The 21,946-nt window shown below is 48.1% G+C and overlaps 1 long non-coding RNA gene across 1 annotated transcript in view; it reads left to right on the forward strand.

The window, feature by feature from the left end:
* The first annotated feature begins 4,496 nt into the window (after nucleotides 1-4,496).
* The window catches only part of LOC126526665 (uncharacterized), a 35,528-nt gene continuing 18,078 nt past the window's right edge, over nucleotides 4,497-21,946 (forward strand). The window contains exon 1 of the long non-coding RNA XR_011896226.1: nucleotides 4,497-4,602. This is a non-coding gene — a long non-coding RNA (uncharacterized lncRNA). The remainder of the gene's footprint in view (nucleotides 4,603-21,946) is intronic.

The following is a 21,946-nucleotide window of genomic DNA, read 5'->3' on the forward strand; positions in this document are numbered from 1 at the left end:
GCTCGATTTATTTTTTCAGATTATTCAACAATCACCAGCATTACATCATTAAAGAAACGTGCCTATTTGCAATCCTTGATCCTTCGTCGCAAACACTCTCGGTTATCACTATTTCATAAAAATTTTCCAGCACTCCTCACTTCGTGATGATTTTTTTTTCAGCCACCGCCGATTATCTTTCCTCGCCGCAATCACCCTAACAAAGTGAAACGCATTTTGTGTCGGTCATCAACTTTCACTCAATCCTTCACACCACGCACTATCATCGATTGGAACGATTTACCGTCATACATAGTCATGGAAACTGGCAGAGCCAAATTTAAGGAAATGATTTGCACTACTGTGACGTGATGTTAAAAATTTTGTGTTTTCTTATTAAGTGTGTTTTTTTGAAATGTTTGATACTTTGTGAGCTGTTGCTTGCTCCACACGTTTCTATATACGTTGTTTCTTGGTTCAATTTCACATATGATAACTACACTGCCTTGTTGAGCGGTAAATATTTCTTGTAAATGTTTTTCTTTTTATGTATGCTGTACCTGAATGTACACTTGTGTTGTTCCTTGTAGCCCCACCCCCCCCCACACCTCCTCTGTAATACCGTCCTTCGAGGGCCTTTAGGGGTATTGTAAATAAATAAATGACTCACATTGTGATGCGATAAAGTATCTCGGAATAATATTTGATGATCACATAACACGGAATGATCATGTGCAGTGTATATATAACAGGCTTAGAGCTTCTTCGTCCAAGTTTAAATGAAATGAAATGAATGTGACAGTAAGAATTCGATGCCACGATCGATCGATTGATTCGTTGAAATTCACCCCCACCGTCGGCTTCCGAGACGCAGCGTCAGATACGGTCAGCACAGGTAGCTCAATGGGTGAGTTAGGCTTGAAGGACAAAGACGCTGAAGTACGAACGAACAAAAACTTGTATTTACAGATAAAATTACAAAGCTCAGTCACAAGATTGCATGATTTCAACAGTACTGCGGTTGCAAAGAGTTACACTGGTTCTGGTCCTGGCTTCGGTGCTAAGAATCATCGGCTCTGCCGAAAGGTGCTTTCCCTGAATTTTCCACAGACGCCGAGGTCCCCGTATGGCTCGAATCTGTAGAGCACACCTTGGAGGCCCACGAGGTGCCGCGAAGCTATTGGGGTCAAATCGTTTTTTCGCTCCTAGCGCAGCGCATTGTGTACCAGTCAACAAGTTTGACTCCTGCACAACACCGTGACTATGAAGCTTTAAAGGAAGTTGTCCTTGATGAGCTGCAGTTGTCCCACCTTGAATATCAAAAGAGGTTTCTTGGGGTACGGAAGCGGAAGACCGACACGTGGAAGCGTTTCACGACTCGTCTTGCCAGTTACCGAAATTTTTATGTGGCATCTAGGAACGTGTAAAACATTGCGAAGCTGCTAGAACTCTTGGTGGCTGACCAGCTGAAGACAGTGTTGACGGAAGAGGCGCTCCGATACGTCAGGCTGCGAGAGGGTGCAGGGTGGTACAAGGCCTCGGAAATTGCTAGACTTTTGCAAACTTTTGAGGACGCTCGCAGCCGCGTATACATACCTAAGGGACAACCTGGGGACGCCAGCGATAAGGGCCCGGAAAAGACAACTGAGAATCGCAACAGCAGTAATTTGGTTTCGCACCAACGACAGAGGACAAAACGAAAATCCCCGTATCCACCCGCAGTACTGCAGAGGCCAACAATCTGCTTTGAGTGTGGGTTGTCCGGGCACATTAGGCCATGTTGTCCGCGCATCCACGAGAGGCTGCCGCAGACGGCCGCCCAGCAGGAACAGCCGGAGAGGCTCACCGCTCGGGTCTCGCTAGAGAACACATCCGCGGGTGCCCGCTTGTTGCGTGTAGCTCGCAATTGTAGGGGCCGAACAATGAAGGCAATAGTGGATACGGGCGCAGAGGTAACTGTAGTTCGCGAAAGCGCTGCATCACAGGGCTTACCACAGTCGCACGGTAGCGTCAACCTCCGCGCAGCATTTGGCGAACGAGTTGAAGCGAAACTCGTAGCGCTACCGCTGACGCTAAAACAGGGACAACCCGTGTTTCCCAAGGTGGAGTAGGCGACACCAGTATAGTGCGCACTCAGTGATAGGCTGAGCGTGAGCGCGGACTGCCTGCTCTCAGCAGAGGACTGGAGCGCGCTCCAGCAGGGTCGGGACGAGGCTTGCGAGCCGCCCGCAAACAATCCTCCGCCGAGCACCAGCGAAGAGCTGATTACAGCCGTAGGCCTAGATGGGGAACGGGTTAATCCTGAACAGCCGGTTACCGGGGCGAGCGGCGTCGAAATGCTGCATCCGAACGAGAAAGGGGCCGAAGAAGAATCCCCCACTAGCTCCGATACACTGAGGGGTGATGCCGGGACGTTGCGTGAGGAACAAAAGAGTGACGCGACTCTCAGCAGGGCCTGGAAAAATGCGACAGGGGTGTCAGGGTCGTGATTGATGGACTCCTTTACCACCGTGACCACGTATTGGGATAACCGATAAAACAGCTGGTGTTACCAACGACGCGGCGCGGTGAGGTACTCAGTCTCGCCCACGAGTCATGCTGGGGGACCGCCTTGGCTGCCGCAAGACCAAAGCGAGGACTAGGCTAAGTTTATTTTGGCCAAGCGCCGAAAAATACGTTCAGGTATTCTGCAAGAGCTGCCACGGGTATCAAATCATAGCAGACAAAAGACAATCAGACCGAGTGCCCATCCCGACTCTAGTAAGGCCGCAGTACCCTTTTTAGAACGTAAACCTAGACGTTATAGGGTCGTTCGATCGCCCGAACAGTCGCGGCCATCGTTACGCCTTGTGCATCATAGATATTTTCCCCCGCTGGCCTGAGGTCGTGTGCCTCATCATTAACAACTAAAGCATCCTGTCGACTGCGCCAGTAAGAATTCGATGCGAGGATCGATTGATTCGTTGAAATTCAACCCCACCGTCGGCGTCCGAGACGCATCAGAGACGGTCTGCACAGGTTGCTCAATGGGTGACTTAGGCTCGAGGGACAAAGACGCTGCAGTAACGAACGAACAAAACTTGTATTTATAGATAAAATTACGAAGTTTAGTTACAAGATTGCATAATTTCAACAGTACATCGGTTGCAAAAAGTTACGCTGGTTAGGACCACATAGGGCGACCCTATCTCGGCAGAGGCCATGGCGCTTAGCACCGAAGCCAAGTCGACAACCAGTGTAACTCTTTCCAACCGATGTACTGTTGAAATTATGCAATCTTGTAACTGAACTTCGTAATTTTATCCGTAAATGCAAGTATTGTTCGTTCCTTACTGTAGCGTCTTTGTCCCTCGAACCTAAGTCACCCATTGAGCCACCTGTGCAGACCGTCTGTCTCGGACGCCGACGGCGGGAGTGAGTTTCAACGAATCAATCGATCGTCGCATAGAATTCTTACTATGACCTGCCGCATTGGTTGCACTGAAGTAAAATTTGAATCACATAAACATTTCTCCACGTGCACACGACCCTGCGATGTTAGTGCTATGTCTTTTACTGACGCTGATACCTAAATGTATACCATTATAAGAGAGCAGAGCGCAGTGTCAACCGTGGGCTGCAAGCTTACTAATTAAAAGTCTTAGCCACCATTCATCAGTGAACATTAGTGCCCAGTATATGAGAGATCGCTGAACATTCAGTACATTTTTTTTCTGCACCAGATGCAAGAAAAGACCCGACAGGTGTTCTGTAAGGTGTACCATGGGCGCATAATGGAATACGGACGTAGTTTATAAAGTTTCGCTTTGCTGCGGTTCATTTTACGCAGGGCACTCAGAGCCTGGAATCAATAAAGTAGTAACTGATCATAAACGCTCATTCGCCAGCGGCACACCGTCGAAACTTTCGTTTTGTTCTAGCAATGCAAGTGCAGTTTACAATGTGCAGGCATTATACTTCTGTTTATACGTAAGAGCGAGAGAGGTGGCCTATGACTGAGGCTGGCAATTCATTACCAGAGGTAGCACCTGTGCAATTCACTCGCAAAGAGCGATCGTCATGCTCGAAGTTATCTTTCGCCAGTGCACGCGCGTGTTCATGATGAACGAGGCGGCTGTGCTTTCCCTTGAGCATTTCGCTGACACCTTTTGTTTCTTCCTTCTTTTTCTGCCTCTGTCCAAGGGGGAGAGATCGAATTCCGGCAGCGGCGTCAGCATTTTCATGGAGGCGAAATGCAATAAGGCCCAACAGTGGGGGCATGGTAAATAACCCCTAGTAAGCGAAGTTTATTCGTATTCTCCCGCTACGACTTGCGTCATAATCGTATCGTAGTTTGAGCACATAAAATTCGAAACTGTTTTTTAAGCTTTTTCCTTCGGTGTAAGGACTTTTAGTTGATAGTCGGCGTTCGGCTTATCTTCTTGGTTCCTTTTTAGATTTATAGCTGAATAAATTATCAACAATGTTTGTTCTTTCTTCTGATTGAGTGTTCGGACATTCGTTTGTTTTAGGAAAATGCATGCACGAAGGAAAGCTGATGGATCATGACGAAATCATCAGAAAGGACGACCCCTGTGAGTCGTACCGTTGCGACGCTCACCGGAAGACGATGCTGGTTGACCTGTGAGTAAAATTTTGTTTAAATATTAGCCATTTGGCACATGAAAGTTCGTCAGCACATAGAGTAACACCTAACATGCAGTGGCAGCATTTAACAACAAAATTCTGTTCAGTAGACAGCCGAGCCGACCTCGAGAAACTGTGTCGTAGTCTTAAGAAAGGCTGTGAGAATGAATAAAGCTTTCCAAATTCTCGGCAATGGGTTGGCCTTCTTCTGCAGAGCTTCGTCACACGTGCAAAATGAAGACATATAAAGTAAAGCTACCACCGCTGCAAACAAATTTAGTAATGCTTGCGAAGTGTGTTAATTTCTACTAGGCTACTGTATTAGCAACAATGACGATCATATCATCGTTGACGACGGTCACATCAGCCGGCCCATATAGTAATGGCCATATTGCATGCGCAGATAAGGTTTGGTATGAATAATCTATTATCTGTGTCTATGTCTAAATAAAGGAATCAATACATTGCATAGATAAACATACGTCAGGCACATAAGATATCTGCTCTGCCAAAGTACTGGTAGTCGCGTCAGAAAGCTGTGCCTAATGCGCCCAGGTTTCAAGGAGTGACTTGCCATCCTCAACTGGAGACAGCACTTATTAGTTAGAGGTCTGACGGAACAATGTCGACCCTGTACGTTTACAGGGCAATGTGCTGCAGCACAGTGGCTCATCGTGTCAGGGACCATGTACGCAGTAAAAAACGTTCGCGACGTTTGAAGTGTACAATTAATGTACTTAATGAATACCATGGTTTCGGTAAAAGTTAGCAATCACCTTGGAAGAAAAAGTGTTTCTTTACGGCAGGTCTAGGAGCGCCAGGAGCAGCTCAAAGGGGATGCGTGCTCTTGGAGAAGGCGAGGCAGGAGACTGTATATGTAAATAAGAACGTACTATACGAAAGACTAGCTACAACGCGAAATTAGTTCGCTATGCAACATTAGAAACTGGACGCTGGAAACAAATATTCATGATGCTGGCTAATGCATCCAGCCTGTCTATTCAAGTGATAATAAATGTAGACTACGTCTGAAGACATTTCTACAAGGCTGAATAAATAAAAAAGTACATAAATGTTATTATTCTTTTGCTAATATTTACGAGTTGATGATGCTGTTTATTGGCATCCCCTTTCAAACGGGGCACGACAAAGCGGGACCTAGCCTGCTTAATTTAACCGGGTTTCACTTCATCTATCTTTATATAGCCTTTTGTCTTTGTGATCTCGATCTTAACTTCTGTATGCCAGACCTCCCTCACTATATTTTACCATTACCTACGCTTGCAATGGCCTGGGTTATATCAATCTCTTCCCTGCTTTTTATTGCGATAGCGTTATACAGAGGCACATTTCTGCCGTCGCTGTCGCCGTCCACGTCGCCGTGAGGTTCCGCATACAGTCCGAGGGCGAGAATAACGTCGCCGTGCGCGGTATGGTGTTATGTGCTGGCCAGAGCGTGTGAGGGTGAGCCGGTGAACGCGGTTCACTCTCGCATGCGCGAGCGAGGAATGCGGACTGCGAGCGTGCCCTCTCCTGTCGTGCGCGATGCGCGGCGGTCAGGAGAAGGAGGGAGGGCGTTCTTCTCCGGTGGCTACTAAGGTGCCTCGATGCCCTCCTCGCCCGCCGCTCCGTACAGAGTTGAGACAACCGCGGCGTCTACTACGGCGTTGGGTATGCGAATGGTGGACGCCGTAGTCATAGAGTTTCTGGTCCAACGAGGGCTCCGCGCTGGGGCATTTTTTATGGAAAATCCAGGTGGCGCCCCTGCCACGTTCTTTTGAACGTCGCGGCCGCGCATGCCGGAGGCGCCGGCCGGCAGCGTCGGAGCGTGCCGCGCTCGAACGCAGCGTTGCAGTTGCGTTCGAGCATGACTGCAATCATATGGATCGCGTTTGTTGCTTTCCTTTTTAAACCTGATGTGCGTGTTTTCACTGTGTCGTGAGAGAACGCAATTCAGTCCTCATATTGCGAAGAAACGGGGTTAGTGTACAGGAATGTGACGAAGTACAGGAATAAATGAACTGTGTGGTTTAATTAGGTGTTAAATAAAAATTGTTAAACGGTCTTTTCCTGCCTTTCTCAAGGCGATATATTGAATTCTGTCAAAATGTCCCCAATGCCCTAATAACGGCAGCAATCTGGCCTTTAGGCAGAATGTAGGCCACATATTTTGTTACGTGCAGCCCATTTTTTTTTTTTTTTTGCAGGTTAATTGTGTGTTTTGAAAATATTTATTGAATAGCCGTTTTTCCCTATTTTTATGTGCCCTACGCCTGAGACGTAGTCAATTTTCCGGCTCCCCTGTGTGAATAAAGCAAAACTCATTGTTTATATTTGCTTGAATTAGGAAGCATGTTATCGATTGTCTATGTCTTCGAGCTCGCGCAGGTTTCCATTGTCAGAGGCCTCCAATGTCAGCTATGATTCAAGTAAGAGCCGGGGCGTTCTCTCATATGACCGGCCTTCATCTGTTGCAACCCGTTTTTTTTTTATTCGTGGGCTGCTCGGGTGCGGCCTGCTCGTAAAGATACTCCGGAAGATACGGCAAAGGATTGTGGGTACCACATCAGACCAAAGCGCAGGCTTTCCACGCTATATAGATACTTCCTGCCCTTCAATGATATACACATAATGCCTCAGTATATATTTTGTGTCAAAGCGCAGCTCGCAAATGGAGTCGGTGGCTTCTAACGGGCCGATCGGTGCGGTGACGATTGAGCTCCCACACCCAGCACCTTTCTTCATCTTTAGGGATTCCGAAGAGAGAGAGCTCAGCCTGACCTTTCAATCTGATGTATACGGTTTCGCAACCCACTATAGAACAGTAGTCCTTTCACCAAGGTGTGCTCATCCTCTCATCCTTTGGACACTCTGCCAAGTCACCGAGTTACCAGACAAACTATCGACATATGCGAGGGCCGTCTGCGAGCGCATGCATCGTACAGACGGCATCGTTTGACGGAAGCGAGGAATCTCAATTCATGGCGAATCGGTAAATTTATTGTATTCTTTTCTTTTTCGCACATACTAGCTGCAAAAGTGACCCAAAAACCACAAGCACGACAGTGTGTCGCGCAGACGATGGCGCGTCGAGCAGACGCAAGGCCGGATTAAGAGAAGTGGGGGCCCTGTGCTAATGCTCACGGAGGCCGCCTTTCCCTATACTGACAACCCCCCCCCCCCCCCTTGTCACCTGCTACGCTACTGGAAATATGCCATGTTTCATTTTAATTCCACCAAATTAGAGAGAACGAAGTGCGATCAACGAGATTATTATTATTATTATTATTATTATTATTATTATTATTATTATTAGAAAAACAACAAAACGTGCTGTTGTAAACACCAACACATGTGTTCACTTTGTGATTATTCTGCATTCTGTTTTCAGCAAAAGCTAGGCTTTAAGATAAAATTTTGTGCACTCAAGACGAACAAGAATGTCGAAAAGACAACACAGCTCAGATGTCGATTCTTCTGAAGCTAGGCTTTCTTTGCATCACTAAGTTTAATCCCGTGAACAGACGCATGGTTGCATCCAGAACATTCTTTATTAAAATTCAAGCACCAGACTGCAGTAATCGTCATACACCTTACTCTATAAATGTGCAATAGATATATACAATACTTAAGGCAATACAAACACCATAAATTGCACTAGAATAAAGAATAAAATTACCAACTGTATCTACAAAGCATTATTTGAAAATTTTTTCGTTAGAGGTAAGACAAGCAAGGACGACACCAAATAGACGTGGCACTATCAAAAACAACAAAATACAGTTCTTTATAAGCACGCTAAATATCGCAAGAAGAACAAACAAGAGACGAACAACGAAGATTTGTATATATTGAATTACACTGCTCAGCGTTTCATTTACAACGTGGGGGCTGGGAGGCGACACAACGAACTTATTGGAGCTATTCATGTATACCGCAAATAGTCCTCTTTTAAAATGGCATCTTTCGCGCCTTCGCTTTGCCGAAATCAGATATAGTCTGTTCGAAGGGTGGATCGTGGAGGAGGTCACTTTCAATGGACATGATAGCAAGCCAGTTAACCTTGTCGTCAAGGAGGCTCGAACGAAGGCGATTTTTTATCAGCAACAACTTGTAAAACGATCGTTAGGTCTCACAGTTTGCCACGGACATGCTTAAGTACATTCGCAAAGGAATAGAAAGGTTCGCAAACACATCAATAAGCTTTCTTTCGTGCAGCAACTCATTATTCCCACGGGACTCGTGTCCTGGCACACAGAGTTCTGCAGAAAGTTCGCAAACTGAACGATTTCAGCGGGAAATGCTGGCTCCAAATCATTTTTGTAGGTTTTCACCAATTTCTCAGCCTGCTGTGCCAGAGAGGCGTCGCTCCCAACCTCTGTCAGCAACTTTAAGAATCCGAACGTTTCGCAGAGTTCAGTGTAGGCAGCCTTTCGCACTCGAAAAGCAGAGCCTAGACTGTCAAGTACAACATTGTAGGTCTCTCTACGATAAACTTTCTTCCTACCTTGTAGCGCACTATCGCTTTTTCCGTCCGGGTGCTTACTCAAAACGATGCGTTTGCCCTCATCCTGATAACATTGATTGGTACTTAGCGTGCGTGCTCTCTCTTCGAAGGTATCAAAGAGAGGTCGCAAATAATTAACACAGCCTTCTAGAGATCTCAGCTGGTCTACAGCAGTTGAAATGTCTAGGCCTGGTTTCTGAAGTGCTACGCTCGTTTTGTCAAAGCTTTCAAGATTTCACTCCATGAAATCGCCATGAATGCAGTCTCTAGTTTTGTCATTTTCTTCAAGAGAGAGTGCGCTTCGTTCCTAGTGGCACCGTTTTCTTCCTCGTTTTTTGATATAGCTTCAAGGCAACACAAGACTGCATTGACATTTTTCAGAATAGCCTTACATGATTCATCGTGTCTTCAGCGTGCCTCAGAGAGACTTTTCAAAACAAGCTACAGGCCAGTTCCGCCCATGCTGTCCAAAAGATACCTCCATCGCTTAGGTGAAGCAGCAAAGAACACATACAGTCTCTGAATTACAGTGAAAAAATTGACTGCCTCAAGGCCACTGTCAACGCTACACGCGCCAACTAACTTCAGTGAATGACCAGCACCACGGGACGTAGACTGCCAATTCGTTCAGGTGTTTCATTTCAGCTTGCAGTCCTGACATGTGACATGTGAAGGTGGCCGGCTCGTACACACGTTGACGCCCATACCGCAGATCGGTACAGTGTTGCAAGGCCTGCGGAGAAATCGGCCACCGGCAGGACGTATGCCCCAACCCAGACAAACATATCTGCAACCGGTGCGGGTGCAGAACCCACAAGCAGACCATGATTGCCAGTTGCAGTGCAAACTATGCGGACTAACTCACGAGACGGCAAGCAAGGAGTGCGAGAAAAGGCTCAAGCCAGGACCCCCACCCGTGTACGTGAGGGAGCGAAGTAAATCAAGAAGCCGACAACCATCTATAACAAGGGAGTCAAGTTCAAGCTCCTCGGAATATGGAACAAGTAAGCCACAGCAAGAACAGCAGAAGATCAGCTGGGCGGAAGTGATAGCCAGTTCCAAGTCGACAACCGACCCATTTCCTTCACTGCCGACACAAGAGCGAAATTCGAGATACGAGGAAACCATCTCCTCCCTCAGAAGGCAAAACCCCTACCTGATGAAGCGGAATGAAGTGCTCATGAAGCATCTAGAAGAGCAAGAAGGACGTCAGGAGGAACTGGACAGAAGAGCTCAGGCCATGGAACAAGGCCTGGAGAGGAAGCTCCAACATCTCATTGACCAATTGCAAAAAGAGCAGAAACCGACCACAGCACCAACCCCGCCGAGGGAACATACTCCGCCGATAGAGGACCTAGAATCGGGAATAGAGTACAAGATGAACAAGGCCTGAACCGAAGACAAGGGCCGAACTGAGAAATGAGTTCCGAGCCGAACTGACTCAGGCCGTCGGCACCATAAGCAAATCTGTGGCAGCCACCGTCCAAGCAGCCGTACAAACGCTCCGCCAGGAGATCACCCAGATAGGCAACGAGCTCAGCCAACGCATCTCCATCCTAGTAAGGGACAAAGAGCAGGCAAGGAAAAAGTCAAAATATCCCATCAGAGAAGCCCAGATGAACGAGACTCTGGGAAGCCAAGATGCCGAATAAGATAGCAAAGAAGAAAGAGGCGACAGAAACACTCAAAATTTGGCAGTGGAATTGCAGAGGAATAAATCGGAAACGGCAAAATTTACTTCACCTATGCACCCTACACCAACCTAACGTCATCGCGTTACAGGAAACAGAAACAAATAATATTACGATGCGTGGCTACAAAACGCACATTGCCCAAGGAAGGACCCGGACCGCCGTCCTCATCAAGAAGCATTACACGACGCAGCAGCACCAAATCAACCACAGAATTGAACACACTCTGATCCAGCTAGTTTCTCCCAAGAAAGCACTGCAGAGCCTCTACATCCTGAATGTATACAGTCCTCCGCGCGACACACTTAAGGACTTGGACAAGTTGCTGAGAAAAGTGAAGAAAGTCACAAACGGTCAAAAACTTCTCGTGGTGGGTGACTTTAACGCTCCACACGTGGCTTGGGGCTACCGATCAACCAACAAGAAGGATATGGACGTGCACAACGCCGCACAACACCGCCAGCTGACGTTGTGGACCGATCCTCTTATACCAACTAGAATCGGCAACAGTGTCTCCAGAGACACCAGCCCAGACCTGACCTTCTCCACTGGCTTAAGGCAAGTCGAGCGGTCGAGACTGGACGAGACTCTGGGCAGCGACCATCATATTATCCAGACCGAAAGCATGCACCACAAAACCCCCGTGAGATTAGGTCAGGCCAAAATTATGGACTGGCCTACTTTCCGGAAAGATGAACACCCCAGAAGCCTAGAGTACATCGAGGAATGGACCAAGAACGTGATGGACTTGGTTACCAAGTACACAAAGACCATCCAACTCACTGCGGACAATCCCGAAGTCGACCCACACCTACTTCACCTCTGGGAGGCCAGGCGAGGACTTTTGAAGAGATGGAAGAAGCAGAAGAGAAACCGCAAACATGAATCCCACTACGAGTTTAGGAGAACCCACTTCACCAAGTTTAAATGCAGGACGAATTACGGGACACAACTGTTAAATTGGCAAATTCCTAATGTGTTAAACCTTTATCCTGCTCTGATAGACTTTATGGAAAACTGTTCCTCTTTGCCTGCTTTCCGAAGCCAGGCAAAGAGATTTTTCTTAAATCGTGTATAAACCAGTTAGAAATTTGTTTCCTTTGTCCTTTTTTGGCAAGTGAACATATTTGTGATGTGAACATTTTTTTTTTGTCGTATGGGAGATGCAGTTAGGATTCCTTGCTTTGTTTTTTTTCTTTTCTTGGTCAAGTGAACATGTTTGTAGGTATTATACATAATTAATTAGATTGATTTGACTGTACAGAGTGTGTATATTGCTGTATGTGAATTGTTATAATCTTCCCGTAAAAAAAAAAAATTGTACTTCGCAACTTACCATGTCGAAACTGTGCCTGCGTGAATTCAGGGTGTCTAGGGCCTAGTCAGGTGACCACGTGTGTCACCTTTAGCCCTCTTCACCCGGACAACTGTGTATTGTCCAAATTTCAATAAAGTCAAAGTCAAAGTCAAAGTCAAACCGCAAACCGCAAACTCCGCCTGCCCCAGTCTCGCGGCAGGCGGAGGAGTATGCTCAAAAACGCGGACGTCAGAACTGGAATCAAATGTGCGACCAGTTACAGAGAACCCTCAGCAACCGAAAGACCTGGGCCATTCTAAAGACCCTTCTGGCGAAGACGGAATCAAAAACTGTAACACGCCAACACATACAAAGACTTATACACAATTTCCAGGGAACCGAAGAAGTGCTCGAAGCCATCACCGGGAAATACATCGCAGATGAGCAACAACGGTAGACGCAGCCAGTCATTCACCCGGAGTGCGAGGGGGAACCCAATCCGGATTTAGACCAACCTTTCACCAAGTCGGAGATCGTGGCAGCCTTAATAAATCTCACAAGAAACACGATGCCCGGCAGGGATAAAATTAACAAGACCACCCGTAACCTGAACGACAGGGCGACGGAAAGTTTACTAAACTATATCAATGAAAGCTGGGAGACCGGCAGTATACCGGCTTCCTGGAAGCACGCGGACGTAACGATGATCCCGAAACCCGGCAAGCACATCAACCTACAGAACCTGCGTCCGATCTCTCTCACGTCATGCGCAGGAAAACTCTTCGAGCACATGGTCCACAATCGTCTCTCGCCCTACCTGGAAGAAGGTGGGCACCTGCCGAACACTATGTTCGGTTTCCGGCCTAACCTCTCCACCCAGGACATTCTACTTCAGCTTAAAGAAGTCATCGACGGCCTCAGCACATGCCACAAGAGTGCCATCCTGACACTCGACGTGAAGGGAGCCTTCGACAACGTCTTACACGAAGCAGTGCTAAACAGCCTACAACATACCAACTGCGGACGGCGGACATACAAGTGCGTCCAGGACTACCTGACGAGTAGAACGGCGACCATAGGCCTGGGGAAACTCAGGACTGCGAAGTTCCAAATACCGTAGAAAAGAACCCCCAGGGGTCGGTGATCTCCCCGTTGCTGTTCAATATAGCGATGAGGGGATTGCCGAACCTCTTGGAGAACATCAGGGGTATGCGTCACGCAATGTATGCAGACGAGCTGACCATGTGGACGTGCACGGGATCGGTGGGCGAACAACAAGAGGCCCTGCAGGAAGCCATCGACAGGACCGAGCATTATCCACACCGCTACGGACTTTCATGCGCGCCGGAAACGTCGGAGCTCCTGATCCTCAAAAAGAGGGCAAGAGGGCGGCCTCCGCAGGAGACACCTGACCCAACGTTGACACTACATGGAGTCAACATACCCAAGGTGGACACACACTGTATTCTGGGCCTCACTTTCCAGAAGGACGGTGCCGGTCTCGCCGCCATTAAAAAACTGCAAGCGACAGATACCCAAGTCGCGCACTTGGTGTGAAGAGTGACAAACGAAAAGCACGGCCTGAAAGAGCAGGACTCAATCAGAATAATACAAGTCCTGATAATCAGCAGAGTCATTTACGGCATCCCGTACTTGGGTCTCAAGAACAGCGAGAGAGACAAATTGAAAACCCTAATACGAAAGACCTACAAGCTGGCACTGGGGCTTCCACCGACGACGTCGACGGAGAAGCTACTCAGCCTGGGCATCCACAATACTTGGGAGGAACTAGTAGAGGCCCACAAGACGAGCCAGATAGAGCGACTCAAGCTCACCAGCATGGGTAGGGACGCGCTAATAAGACTGGGCTACCCAGTCGAATATGAGTCCACAAAACGGCGGATTCCTCTACCCCTGAGGGAGAAGATCACGGTGGCCAGCGTCCTGAGAAACATGCACTCTGAATACCACAGAGAAAGGAGGCGAGCGAGAGTGAAAGCTCTACGTAAGGCCTACGAAGGACCAAAACAAGGAGAAGTCCGATACATCGACGCGGCAAAGTACAAGAACAGAGCGGCCCACGCTATCAGCGTGATCAATGGCCAAGAACAAGAGGTAGCAGCGGCCTCGGTAAGCACTCCAGATATCGACTGGGCGGAAGAAACGGCGATAGCCCTGGCGGTCACTACTGGCCAGCGAGAGGAAGATCAAATCACAATTATCACCCACTCACAAACAGCATGCAGAAATTACCAAAAGGACCGCATTTCCAAACAAGCCCTCAGCATCCTCGAAAAACGAGACAATTTTCCAGAACTGTACATTGTGTGGGCCCCGGGACACGAGTCCCTGGCGGGTAATGTGGCGGCTAATGCCGCTGCCCGAGATCACATTCTCCTGGCTATCCCACCAGGTTCACGAGCACCGGTAGACCAACAAGATAGCGTCCCGAAAAGATACGCCGATACCCTGAGCCACTACAGACTGGGTAGGAGGATCTATCCACCGCCGCATCCCAAGCTGACAAGGGAAGAGGCGGTGACCTTCTGAAAACTACAGACCGGCGCATTCCCGCACGGCACCCTGCTACACGCCATGTGTCCTACAAGCTATACTCACAAATGCGCCTTCTGCTCTACGCCCAATACCCTCTACCACATGATATGGGAATGTCAACAAAACCCATCGACACCGCCCATCACCGGACCAACCGTCGAGCAGTGGGAGGCCCAGCTGACAAGCTCGAGCCCTGCAGATTAGCATCGCCTGGTGAGCAGGGCCAAGCTATCGGCTCAGGCCCACGGCATCCTGGACCAAGGACGCCGCCCACCTCGGACGATTTTACCGTCGGCTCATTTCTACTAATAAAGTTTATTCCTCACCTTCCTCCTCCTCACATATGACTCTCATTATCATAAGCTTTGCCCATACAATCAATTGAGATGCTATTGGTCGTCAAGAGGGACATCACGGTATCGAAAAGATACAAGCCGATATGCGATTCAATTGGAACAAACCCAAGAATGCGTTTGTACACTTTCCCATTTAAGTAGTATCGTAAAACAACTGACAGCTGATCAACGTGAGTAAGGTCTGCAGTCGAATCAACAATTAAAGAGAAGTATTTTGCGCCTTTCACTTCGTCGACGAGACGTTCCTTGACAGCCTTTGCCATATGCTCGATAAATACATCACAAATTGTTTTTACAGATACGATTGGTGACCTTTTCCTTTCTTCCCGTAGCGTTTGATGTGCTCCTCTAGAAAGAGATCAAACTTGGCAATGGCCTCAAGCACTCCCATATAATTGCCACTTCTCGGTGAACCAAAAATATCCTCACTGCCCCTAAACGCTAGGTTGCGCTCAGCTAGAAGCTTAACTACAATGACTACGGGCTTCAACACCTCTGTGCAGTAAGCGGTCTCAGCGAAAAGATGCTTAACCAGCTCCTTGTCAATTGTGCTGCTCCAGTTAGAGCAGGCGAGCCATGCTACCACGTAGTTCCGGTGCTCGACACTATTTCCATGTGCGCAAACCTTTTCTTCTGCTCTTTTCCAATCAGAAAAGCCGTGCGTGGTGAAACCACTGGGGTTGCTTGAAATCGAAAATAGTTTCCACATGGAACAGTAAACGGAATCTTTGGACTCCGAGTACATTAACCAGTGTCGCTCGTACGCCTCCCCATTTACAGCCTTTCGCACGAAAAGATGAGATGACGTATAGCGTTTCTGAGTTTTGTATTGCCTTTCGGAAGACAGAAACTTTGCTGCCCGATTTTGAAAATAAAATGGCCCTTTCTGAAAGCATACACTCCGAAAGCAGTCAGTAAAAACATCCGGCCACTTAGCAGGGTCACTTCGGATAATCTCGCAACGTATCTCTTGCTGCGGGGGTGTCAGTACTTGTGTGTTGCCGCAACGAGGAGCCGTCTCATTCGTCCTCTCGAGGCAGACTTTGTGGATGGGAATATGAATATTTGAAGCTAAACTAACAGGCAACAAGTTAGTCGGCTCTTGGTGTGTTGTTTCCTGGCGCTCGTCAGTGGAAGGAGGCTCATCGGGAGGTTTGGCACCTGTTGATCAGCAGTAGTAGAAATCGGGCTTGGCGGACCGGACACTTGGAGCTCTGTGGCAGGGGCCCGGCCAAGTAGCATAGACGTTGCTGACTCAGGAATAAGAAAGGGCTCGGTTGGCGTCGGTTGCTCAGAAATATGGACGACCGAGGTTGGCACCGTTTTCACAGGATCCAGACAACCAAGATGAGTCAAACCTTGCTTCTTGCTAGGAAACCGTGCGGATGGAGTTGGCAAGTCCTGCACAGAAGTACAGTCGGTACTATTGGGAGTATGACACGGACTCTGGGTAGAGCAATCATACTGCTCCGCGGAAGTTGCATTCAGTAGGTACTTTGTCATCTTTGGTAACTTCTTTTCACGCTCTTCTCTTGCTAACTTCGCCTTTCGTTTAGACGCACCACTTTGATGCTTTCGACCGAGCATTTTCGCATGAATAGATGCTAATTGTTCACCGGGCACTTAGTCAGTCCGACGCGACCTCAGGTGTCCTACGGTGGCCGTCCCGATGACTGGCGCACGCTGCCTGGATTGTCCGTGTCTGGCCGAGAGTGGTGCGTCCCTCAGCAGGCGGGCTTATGCAAGCTTAACTGGTGGCTCGGGGCTGAATCGCAGCCCGCGATAAACTTCATTTTATAGACGCGCGCCGCGTCTGTCTGTTACTAGCGCCAAAGCAGGCGTTCACATACGCATAGCGTTCCTTGTACAAATCCTCTCCTTCTCCGTACAAACTCACTCCTTCTCCCGTTCCGGTGTCGTCTTCTTATTGCCTAGGAGCAAGTGTCTGTTCTGGGAGGTTCCCGATTTTCATTTCGCCCCGTCGACGCCGAGCGCGAAAACGAAGGGGAGAGGGCGACTCCTAGCGCGGGCGAATTTACGCGCCCTCCGTCGCCTCTGAGTCATCTTTTTCTACTCCTCTCTGGAAAGTTCGGCGGCCAGTCTGACCTACTTTTTCCGTCGAGCGCGCGCGAGGATGCGCAGCCACTAGGCAGGAATGGGCCCTGGAGACACGCCTTTGTGTCCAGCTCTCCAACTTCCCCTTTCACTCTTCCGCAACCTTAGCCCGAACAGTTAACATTCCATGCCCCACGGCACGCGGACAAAAGCGCTTGTGACCTCTTCTTGCCTTTCCTGTCTACACTCTGCATCAGACTCATCATCACCTGATATTGCACTCATCCTCCCCCGCCCAAATTACCATCACGGTAAAGAAAAGTAGGCACTGTTGGGTACTGCAGCACATCCTTTCACTGAGAAGGACACCTGCGTAACTATTTGAGAGGTGGAGGGTGGCGTGGTTGTGACGAGGGGCAAGGGAAGTTTAGGCCCTCATCCCACATTACATGTTTTAGGTGTTTTCCCTTTTCCCCTCCTCTCCAGACAGTACTGGACAGATGGACTGACAAGCAAACGCACCTCGCTTCGTAAGAAAGAGTGCTCCGCCAAGGTGGCGGGGAATTCCTGTTTTTGCAACCCGGCAAGCTCTCCCCAAATGGTCAGGCTAAACGCATGCTGTTACATTAGGCGGGGGGCCCCGTCTGCTCGTTCTGGTTTTCTCGCTTCATATATGTGGCTCGAAGTTCCGTTGCCCATGGTCCCATATACTAAGTAGGTTAGAATAAATGGGCCCCCTTCTCCTACTGTCCGACGTGAGGCCATGGGCTGCAGCATCCGTAGCCCCCCTTAATCCAGCGCTGAGCAGACGACAGCTTGGCGCCGCCGTAACCATCACTGGTACGTGCCGTACCGCTGGGCCGCCGAGGCACCGGATTGGCCGGAACTTCAGAAGAAGGCGACGGCAGCGCCACCGCAGATTTAAACGTTTTTTGCTTTACTCTCACCGCCTTCCGTGGCCTCTCTTGGACCCACTCGCCCCTTCTAGTACACTCTACTAGTAGAGACCTTAAGGTTGTTTCACATGGCGCGATTGGGGCAAGAGAAATCGTTCTGCTGCGCACGTCGCAAAGCGATTTTCGCTGACAGTTTTCACATGCGTTTGTGGCATCGCGATTTCCGTCGCAGCAATGCGCAAGGTTGCCCCCTGCTCACGAAGTATTCATGCCTACATCGTTAAATAAAAAAAAACATGGAAACGAGTCAAATATTCGATTTTTCCAATTATTATTCGATAATAGAATAATTAGACCATTTTTTTACGTTTAAAAGCGTTACGACAGCTTGCAGATGCTGTGATTGAGACGTTGCACAACATTGCATATACTGGTTTTGCGGCGTCGGTGGGTGGTTCCGTTTAGTGCACTCTAGTGTTTCGTTGTTACTATGGCAGCAAAACATTCTTACTGGATGAATATTCGCTTTTGCGGAAGAAAAAGCTACTATTTAGCGTGCATGCATAAGCATAGGGCACAATTTGTAGCGATGAAGAGGTTGACGACGGAGGCGATCAAGTGGGTGCGGGCCTTATGTTGAAGCCGCGTCCTTTTCCCGACCTGGATAGCGTGCAGCTTCTCCTTTTAAACGAATTGTGTAAGTGGAAGAAAAAAAAGAAGTATTTATGAAGTTCCTAAGCTGCAGGCGCTGGTACGCTCTCTGAAAGCATAACTCAAACTGGCGCGACATTGCTCACCAGAGCTCAAAACGCGCGGTAAAATAGGCGCCTATTTTGACGGCGGTTTGTTACGTCACACATTGCCCCTCCCACATCGCGCCGATCGCTGCGACTCAGCTGCGGCGCGACCAACTTGTTCGAATCCAGTCACGGAGAGCCCAGGGCTAGCACACTCTCAAGTTCAACAAATGGCCACAGAGCGCGAAAAAATCGACCGCGCGCCGCTGCTAACAAAGCCAGCGTAGTAGCATCACTTCGGTATGCTTACGTTAGTTTCAACATTTCCCGGTAGAGGCGACGTAATAAGCGCAATTTTATCTTACAAACTTTCTTTTACAATTACCGAAGCATTTTTGTTACATAAAAAACAGGGCAAAATTATCATTGCTAATTAGATATTGTACTCTTTGTTAGTAAGTTTATTGTTTCTTCGTCATTATAAACGCAAATAGCGTTCAGCATCATCGATCTTTCACGTGACCTCTGGCCTGGATTTAAAATTTTTGCCGGTATTTTCGAGTGCACGGCGGCACGGATTCATTTGTTCGTACGCTCAGACTGGCTGCTTCTTTGTTTCTAAAACTAGTTTCTTGCGCTTCGATGTCTCGCGTTATTTAACTTGGGGTGAAGTTACGTGTTTGCAAGCGGACATGTAAGCCCGGCAGTTGGGTTTCGGTCGTGAGCCATTTGGAACAGGTCTGCATCGAAACGGCAGCTGGATTTTGCTGCGGCTGACAACGGCAATAACGGTGAGTCGTTTAACACCGCTGCTTGAATCGTTATATAATTTCCATCCCATTACCTTCCAGGCGGGCACAAGTTAACGAACTAGATCCTGCATTACATATGGGCAGTCAGGATCTCAGTTGCTGTTTCCTAAATAAACCTTTACTTGCGAGGCTGTCGTTATACACACACAAGCAGGAAAGAAAGAGCGATATCGGAACGCGCGTCTCATTTTTCATCTTATTGTAGCCGTGGTCGTAGGTGACTGAGTAGCCTTATCAATATACATATTAAACTTTTTTTTGGAGTCCGCCGGCAACTTCTTTCGTCTACAAAACCGAATAATCATTTGGTAAAATGAAGTGAAAGTACAGAATTTAATGTATTAAACAGTTGCAAGCATGATAATTCACCCATATTTCGTACTTGTTGGTTCCAAATGTTCTTGCTGTTCAGTTTGGTTTACCGTAGGGCATTTATTTTCGCAGTAGTGAAGCGGTGCATCACGTTCGTGCAGAAAAATAATGCATCAGTTCTAATAGCTTCATGACTTTCATGCATTTGCTTGTGGAACCAGCAGTGGAATCTCTTCTAGTGTATAAATTTATTGGCATATTTGGGAACGCGTTCGTCAGCACAGACTTTTCCGAATTAAACTTATGGCGGTGTCACAGATTAAAAAACAAAAACAACAAGCTTTTGGCGAGGCATTTGCAAATGTAAACGCTGACGGTTGGGCCATCACGTAATTTCATTGAGCAGAGATAAGGGCTGAAAGAAACCGTGTTGACAGGGCAGACGCTGTACAAGAGTTATTTCCTGCCCTTATTTCTCCTCAAGGAGCAGATGCTTTTTGCTGCTCATAATTTTGAGAAAGTACTTGGAGATTAACTTGCGCTACAATCTATTGTTATTGTCTTCAAGTGAAACCAAATTAAATCGTTATTTTACATGGTAGATGCATATTTAAGGAGCGCAGATAAAACGCTAACAAAAAGCAGCTTGTTTGGGCTTGTGCCTCGTCCTGTAAAAAAGAAGTCATAGACACAAAAAAAAAAAATATATATATATATATATATATATATATATATATATATATATTTGAAGAAACGAAAGAGCACACTTACGAGAATTGCATCTTTGCATCTGTTAATGTTCTAACATTTCGGCCGAGGCACGGCCGAAGATGCAATTTTCGTAAGTGTGCTCCGTCGTTTCTTTATACCTATGCACCGGGCCTACAGAACTGTTCCTTAAATCATTATATATATATATATATATATATATATATATATGTGTGTGTGTGTGTTTGTGTGTGTGTGTGTGTGTGTGTGTGTGTGTGTGTGGTGTATTGTAGCGAAGAAGACTGGCGCGCCCTATGGACGCACTATACTCATCGGCCCACCGACGAAGAGGGGCTCGCGCTCTCGGTGTCTGATGCTCGTCTGAGACGGTCGCGTTGCTGACTACTCAATAAACCGCATTACATATTTGGTTTAGCTGTGCTGGGTAGTACTTCCCCAACCACCCTGGAACTACCTAATCTGACACTGCCGGCCGTCATGCCTGACGACGCCAGCCAAACAACTCCTTCGGCATCGCCAACATTGATTTGTCCTGGCTCTGTGCGTCAACGCGATCCTCCGATTTTCAGTGGTTCCGACGAATACGACAAAGAAGATTGGCTCTCGACATATGAGCGGGTGAGTGCCCCGAATAAATGGGACGATGCTGCGAAGCTCAGTTATGTGAACTTCTACTCACGGGTGTCGCTAGCGTGTGGTACCACAACCACGAATCCGGCCTCAGCACCTGGCCAGGTTTCAAGGCGCGCGTTACGCAAGTCTTCGGCTGCCCAGAGGTGCGGAAGCTCCGTGCAGAAGAGCGCTTGTGCTGCCGTTCCCAGCAACCCGGTGAAAACTTCACCAAGTATATAGAAGACGTTGTGGACCTTTGCAAGCGTGTCGATCCATCGATGACTGAGTCTGACAAGATCCGTCACGTAATGAAGGGCATCGAAGACGATACATTTTAAATGCTCCTCTCGAAAAGCCCGCGGACCGTGGTCGAAGTCCCCGAACTTTATCAAAGCTACGACGAACTCAGGAGGCAACGTCTACTCACTCGACGTTCTTCTGTCCCCGATACTTCCACTGCAAGTTTAGCCGCTGTGACTAACAACGACTATCTGTTCGGCGAAATCAAGGACTTTATACACTCTGAGGTCGCCCGCCAGCTATCCCTACTCGCCGCCGTACTAGGGCCTACGCCGCCCTTGGCTCCTACGTTGCGTCATATGCTCCAGGAACAAGTGTCCGAAGCTATTCAGTCCCCTCGTACAGCGCCACCATTGCTTGTACCTCTAAGCTACGCCGTGGTTGCAGCACGACCACCTCCACCGACTTTCTCAGCACCACCATTTGCTGCACTGCCACGTCCAATCCCTCCAGTGTACACCACCAGATCACCAGCTAGCAC

This window comes from Dermacentor andersoni, chromosome 8, assembly GCF_023375885.2.
Source record: "Dermacentor andersoni chromosome 8, qqDerAnde1_hic_scaffold, whole genome shotgun sequence".
Classification (NCBI taxonomy): domain Eukaryota; kingdom Metazoa; phylum Arthropoda; class Arachnida; order Ixodida; family Ixodidae; genus Dermacentor; species Dermacentor andersoni.